Consider the following 7401-nt stretch of genomic DNA (forward strand, 5'->3'; position numbering starts at 1 on the left):
TATTGATCAGTGGATGTGAGGAGGTAAGAAGCTATCGTTCCTTTTGCCATTCAGCTGTGCAGGGCCTGAGTCAGTGGGATCAGGGAATGATGGTTTCTGGTTCAGCTCCTGTCTGCAAAACATGATGACATAAAAGAGGTTAATATCCCCACAGAAGAAGGCCTCTTGCAAAATTGGGGGGGGGGAGAATCCCCAGCCTGGGTCTTCACCAAGAAGCTGGGTATCATCCTCTCACATGCCCCAGTATCTAGGGAGAGACACTTGTGAGTTGACAAGGGACAATCCTGCTCAGAGTGCTCCTAGTGAAAGCCCTCCAACAATAAACTGCAAAACTACAAGGGCTCAAAAACTGCACCCTGAGTTGGGTTCTGGAGGAAGGTGGGAAGAGAAAACCCTGCATCTTATCCTGTCCCAGAGAAGATGGGCAGAGAATCTTCCCACCTTAGGAGCTGGGAACAAAAATGAAGAGGCTCCTGAAATGGGACATGGAGACATGTTAGTGAGTTCATCACTTTATTTTAACATTGCAGAAGTTTAACAAAGGGCTCTTGTTCTCTTGTTGTCCTCTCAGAGTCAATGCCTGCTCCAATGGAAATCCCATGACAGTAGGTGTGGATACAGAGACTACAGTGCAGTGAGTACCGTAAGAAGAGAAGACACAGCAAGGAGGAGGTACTAGCTGACCTGGTGACTTATCAGAAAAGAGGGCAGCAGTGGCTGCTGCTGTCAAATGAAGGGCCAGGATGGAGTTTTACCAGGATAAGTGCCTTGACTTAGTCAGGCACAGCATCTTGCAGATCAGGAGCACAGCTGAATTCCAAGCTAAGAGGAACCCTTGAAGCTAGGAGGAAGACCTTGACAGACTGGTTTTATGGGTGGAATGGCATCAGGTGAGGTTTAACAGGGAGAAATGTAGGGTTCTTCATCTGGGTAGGAAGAACCTTCACCATAACTACACGATGGGTGGTGGTCCACTGGCTGGCACAGCATCTGAATGAGAAGGATGTGAATAAGCTTGAGAGGGTACAAAGAAGGGCCACCCAGATGATTAGGGGCATGGAGGATAGGCCGTATGAGGAGAGACTCTGGGAACTGGGTCTTCAGTTTGAGTAAGAGAAGGCTGAGAGGTGACTTGATAGCCACCAACAAGCAGCGTTCCCTCTAAGCTGTGTGGTGTGTGCGGCCGTGCAGGCGTGCCCGGAACTGTGGCATGAGTGTGCCTGCACAGCCCCACTTGCCACACAGCTTAGAGGGAATGCTGCTTACAACTATGTCAGGGGTGAGCATCAAGATCTAGGGGAGCAACTCTTCAAGAAGGTACCTCAAGGGAAGATGAGGACCACTGGCCATAAGCTAATAGAGGATAAATTCAGGCTGGACATAAGAAAGAACTTTTTCTCTGTAAGGGTCACCAGAATCTGGAACGCACTCCCAGCTGAGGTGGTGCAGTCACCATCCTTGGAGGTGTTCAAGATGAGCCTGGACAACCACCCTGTTGAGCTCATCTGAGCCCAGTAACTTCCTGCTCATGGCATGTGACCGGACTTGACAATCTGTCAAGTCCCTTCCAGTCCTTTGACTCTATGACTCCAACCCATCAGAAAGGCAATGGATACGGCAAGGGAGACTATGCTCAGCGGGCAAATGAAGAACATTCAGGGAGCTCCGTCTTGCCCCTTCCCCTGCCTTCTGCAGTCTCATATGTACCTCATTGCCTTGCCATACTAGACCAGCAGTACCCTCACTATAGTCTGGGATACCTTCCTCAGCCTGCAGCAGGGCTTCACCAGGGTCAACTCTGCTCTGTGATGTAACAGGAAGGGAGCTACCCTCCCCAGACTATCACTGAACCCTACCTAGGCACTGACCTTCATTCCTTGGGGTTAGGCTCATGCCCCACTCAGTCAGTCTTTCTTTTCCCCAAGTTCCATACTCAGAGCTTCCCCTTGCCTTCATGACAGGCCTGAGATGAGGGCCCAGTCAACAAGTACAGGCAGAGGCACAGTCCCAACCACACCCCAGAAATACTTTTCTGCAGTTGTTCTGTGCCTTGCTTGGCCAGCTGGTAGTTGCATGTATAAAGCATCTTCAGTGGTCAACAATACCCTGCAGCATGATGGAGAAGAAGCCCTTCAGATTCATATACTCTCAGTTACAGTGGGCAGGACCCAAGATGAGTATGTGGGTGCTATCAATGGCCCTGATGCCATGATGCCAATTTGGCAAGACCATGAAGGCAAATCTCACAAGTACCTCCTGTGGTTTGGTGAGACAGGTGAACTATCATGCCAGTACCTTTTGGTTAGCATGGTACAATTTCTACGTAGTCAATTCTTCTGAAGACTAGGGCTGTACAAAATTTTGCCCAGTGTTTCATTTCGAAGCTGTTTCGATTCACTGTTTCAAGTTCAAAATGAAACAAAAGCCTTCGAAACAGCTTCAAAACAAAACAAGGGAACTCAAAACATTTCAAAACTTTTGAAACGTTTCAAGTTTCAAAGCCAGGCTTACTGGCTTCAGTGCAGGTCTCAGCCAGCAGCATCCGGCTCCTCTCTGACAGGCAGATTCAGGGCTTGCCCACACTCCCAGGAGAGCTGTGGGGGCTGTGCCAGTCTTCCTGGGAGTGTGAGTCCCCAATCTGCCTGCCAAATGACAGACCGGTGCTGGGCGCATCCTGCATCCAGCTCCAGGAAGATCACTGTTGCCGCTGGGCCCAGGCAGCAGCACATGGCTCTTGTCATCCTGCATGCAGATTGGGGGAGAGATGACAGGAGCCGGGTGCTGCTGCCTGGAACTGGCAGCAGCAGTGATCTTCCCAGCCCCGTGCCCAGCTGGCAGCACCCAGATCCTCTCATCCGGCAGGGAGATTGGGTTTGGCTCACCTGCACCCCCTGGAGGGCTGCGGGGGGCTGTGCCAGAGTCCTCCTGGGGGTACATGCCCCGTGATCTGCCTGCTGGATGACAGGAACTGGGTGCTGCTGCTTGAGGCCAGCGGCAGCACCCATCTTCCCAGCGCTGGTTCCAGGCAGCAGCACCCAGCTCCTGTCATCCGGCAGGCAGATCAGGGGGCACGCACCCCCGGGAGGACTCTGGCCACAGCCCTCCCAGGGGCACGGGTGAGCCCCCGATCTGCCTGCCTGCCACATTTTATGATTCCCCGTTATACCCTATGGGTGAAACAACAAAACAGTTTTGATGAAACGAAACAGAACAGTGATTTTGAAATGAAACAAAACGCAAAATGAAACATGGTTCTGTCAAAACGTCAAAACGGAAGTCGAAGTGGAACGATGCTATTTCACACAGCCCTACTGAAGACTTGCCCAGGGCCAAGTGGTTGGCCGTGGAATGGAAGGTCTCAGCAGTTGCTAGATTCCAAGTGGTATTGGTGGCTTGCTGCTGGTGTGATGAGGCCAGCTCGTTGCAGATCTCCATGAAAGTGGTATGGTTCATCCTAAACATCTGGCACCATTGCTCTTTATCCTACGTCTCCAGGACCATGCATTCCCACCAGTTGCTGCTTATCTTCATGGGCTAGAAGTACCAATGCATGATTTGCAGGTAGGCTGACAGAGGCCGTTCCCCATGGTGTGCTGTATGATATTGTCCTTGGGCATGTTGGTATCAAAAGCATAGAGCAGGTGACACATTTTGAGGATTTCCGTCCCGATGCCCTATGTCGCCATGTGGTTTGCAAGCCAGCTTGTAGATGAGCTGGTAAAAGACATGAAGCATGTCTGGATAGACCATCACCTGGCATTGCTTGGTGAGGATGATAGGCTTCCATTCCAGGCTCCCCAGGGTTACTGTGCTACTCCTGTAACTGATGGGCCCTCTTGAGGTGAAACTCCCTAGGCCTGTAGTAGCACAGAGCACCCAGCACAAGCTGGAGGTGCAGTCAGTAGGTGCTCTTTGCACTTGACAGTCCCAAGAGGCTCCAGGGTTTCAGACCCAAAAGGCCAGCTGACAGCTCTACTCTCCAATCTCCTAGCTGCAGAGATCCACCACAGCATGCCCCACAGCCATTGCAAAGCACTGGGAGAGGCCTGTACATTGGCAGGATACCAACTCACACCAATTTTGAAAGGCTTCATATTGGAGCAGGATTTGAAGTGCTTCAGAAGAATGTGTGTCCATGCCCTGGATATATATTGTTGGCAGTCACTTGCCAGCACTTGAGATTGAGGAAAAAGACTGGCTCATTGGAGAAATGGACAGTACCTTTCCCAGCTTGCACACATACCTCAGTTGTGCCTACATTCTTACTGTGTTTAATGAAGTAGAATATTGTTCAATATTCTAAAAAGATAATCTACAATTGGTGTAGCTTTAATAACTAATTTTCAAAGATTAATTCCATATGAGAGAGAGCAAAGAGAAATTCCACCCTAGGGATTTTTCAGACAGCAGCCCAAGGAAAGGTACCTTTAATAGGGAACTGCCACATCAGGGCAGCTTTAGCATCCCCCAAACCAAGGGTGCTCAACCCCTGGTCCGCAGGATAAGTCCAGCACATGGAGCCATGGCATCTGGCCCACTGGGCTCCCCAGAGGTTGGGAAATTAATTAATACTGCCACCCTTCCCTTGCTGCCAAATTTCCAAGCCCTATATGGCTGGGCTGGGGCCAGACCCAGGCCATGGCTGTGGCCCCTTTCCACCTGGGTAGCTGTACTGGGACTGGTCCATGTCCCTGCTTTCCCCAACCCCCACCATGTGCAGCTGGATCATGGGAGGACCGTGCCCCACTTCTACTGTGCACAGTTGGATTAGGGTCAGGCTGCCTCAACACACAGCCAGATCAGGCCTACCAGCTGGATCTGACCCATGGAGTGCACAGGCACCACTCATCCAGCCCCTAGAGCAAAAAAGCTGAGCACCCCTCCCCCCACAACAACCTATTTTTGCGTGTTCCTTTTCCATTTTATGTTCATGGCAAACCCTCTCCCTTTGCCCTTCTCTATTTACACATGAAATCCCATGTGTGGCAAGTAACTCATGGGAAGCGAGCCCAGATTGTGTGCTCTTTTTACCCAGGTGACTGTACAAGGTACACAAATATTCTTGGTAACATCCGCAGACACTATACATATCCTCTTGAGAAGTACTCTTCAGGTTTGCTGTGATTATGACCATCTGTGACTTCCCCATGAGAACTCTCTTGAAACTCTATGCAGATTAAACCTGGATGTTCATCATGCCAACTGTACTTCATAGATGTTAGTGCAAGGTGTTTGGGAACATTTGTTCTTCACCGAGAACTAGAGCACATTCAATGGAATGAACATTTATAACCCTGGTAATTTATTTTGTCACATCTGAAAATATGAGCATTACATTAGCTTTTTCTAACTGAAGTGATCCCTGCATAATAGGATAAAACTGTACATAACATCATGATCTCCAGCCGAATACAGGGAAAAAACAACTCTCTAGAAAACCTTTTAAGGCAGAAGGCAGGGTAGATTTGCACCTTGAAAGACAGAGTCTGAAATGTATAGCATAAGCTTTAATAAGCAAAGGGTTTACTTCATAAGATGCTGTGAACGGACTGCAGGCAGCAGACCTGCCATATTAAAAAAAGCTATTAAAATACACTGTTGATGAGGGGGCGCAGCTGGCAACAGACCACATCATCACTGAATCAGATAATGCAGAGTATAACATCCAAGGTTCAAATTCTTGTATCTCTATAAACATTATACATACCCTCGCTTGCTTACAGCAGCCCTCTGCTATCTGCAATGGACAGACAAGATGATCCCTGTGGGTGCAGACAGATGTTAGGGCTGGGGCTGTAACTCATGATGCTTTACATAAAGTGCCATGATTTAGAGCACGCACCCCCCAGCCCAACAGCTGCTCGCTTGCTGGGTTGGGGAGTGGGCTGAAGGTAGCCTGGATTGGCCCAGGCCAGCAAGTTGGTGTGCCCCAGCAGTCTCCCAGGAGGCTGCTGAACCATGCCCCCCCCGCCCCCTTCTGGGGCTGTCAATGAGGGAGCTCCCAGCTGCTAAATGGCCAGAGCTGAGAGCCCACTCACCTTACAGCCCCAGTCCAGTTACCCCGGCTGGAGTATTGGGGGGAGCTGGGTCAGGTCCCTGAGATGAGGGGGCTCCATTCCACCCCTCCAATCCCCCCCAGCTCTGACCATTTGACAGCTGGCAGCCCCATGCTGGCTACTCCTGGCTGCTGAGTGGCCAGAGCTGCGGGAGGGGAATGGAGCCCGGCCCAGATCCCCGCATTACCGCAGCTGGGGTAGCTAGGTGGGTGGCCCCATTTCCCCCCTCCCCTACAGATCTGGCCATTCAGCAGCCAGAAGTGCCCTTTCCTTTCCATTGACAGCCTGGGGGGAACGCAGCCCTGCCTCTGTGTGAAAAAAGAGAGACTCTGCCAGGCCTAAGGTCTGGGAGGACGGAGTTAGAGAATTTCTGGAAGGGCTGGACATGTTCAAATCAGCAGGTCCAGATGCTCTCCACCTCAGGGTGTTGAAGGAATTGGCAGGGGTTATCACAGGGCCCTTGGCATGGCTTTACGAGCACTTGTGGTGCTCTAGCCAGGTGCCGGACGACTGGAAGAGGGCCAATGTCCCCATCTTCAGAGAGGAGGGAGGACCTGGGCAACTATAGGCCCTTTAGTCTTACTTCGATCCTGGGGAAGCTCTTTGAGATTATCAAGGAGCACATCTGTGAAGGGCCAGCAGCGGGGATGATGCTCAGGGGCAACCAGCATGGTTTCATTAGGGGCAGGTCCTGTCAGACCAACCTGACTGCCTTCTACGATCAGGTCACAAAATCATTGGACGCAGGTGTTGCAGTGAATGTAATCTTTCTGGACTTCAGCAAGGCCTTTGACACTGTCTCCCACCCCATTCTCATTAAAAAGCTCAGCGACTGTGGCATTGATGCCTACAGTCAGATGGATAGCAAATTGGCTGAGGGGCTGCACTCAGTGGTGGTGGACGGGTCATATTTGACCTGGAGGGATGTGAGCGGTGGAGTCCCCCAGGGCTCGGTCCTTGGGTCTGCACTGTTCAATTTCTTTATTAGCGACTTGGATGAGGGGGTGAAAAGCACTCTGTTTAAATTCACAGATGACACTAAGATGTGGGAAGAAGTGGGCACACTAGAAGGGAGGGACAGGGTACAGCTGGACCTGGACAGGTTACAGGGGTGGGCAAATGAGAATAGGATGGGATTCAATACTTACAAGTACAGGGTGCTGCACTTAGGCAGTGAGAACCAGCAGCATACCTATAGGCTGGGGAACTCTCTTCTTGACAGCACAGTGGCAGAAAAGGATCTTGGAGTCATTATAGACTCCAAGATGAACACGGGCTGCCAATGTGGGGGGACAGTCAGGAAGGCTAACCACACCTTGTTGTGCATCCACAGATGCATCACAAG

Source organism: Alligator mississippiensis, chromosome 4, assembly GCF_030867095.1.
Source record: "Alligator mississippiensis isolate rAllMis1 chromosome 4, rAllMis1, whole genome shotgun sequence".
NCBI lineage: Eukaryota > Metazoa > Chordata > Crocodylia > Alligatoridae > Alligator > Alligator mississippiensis.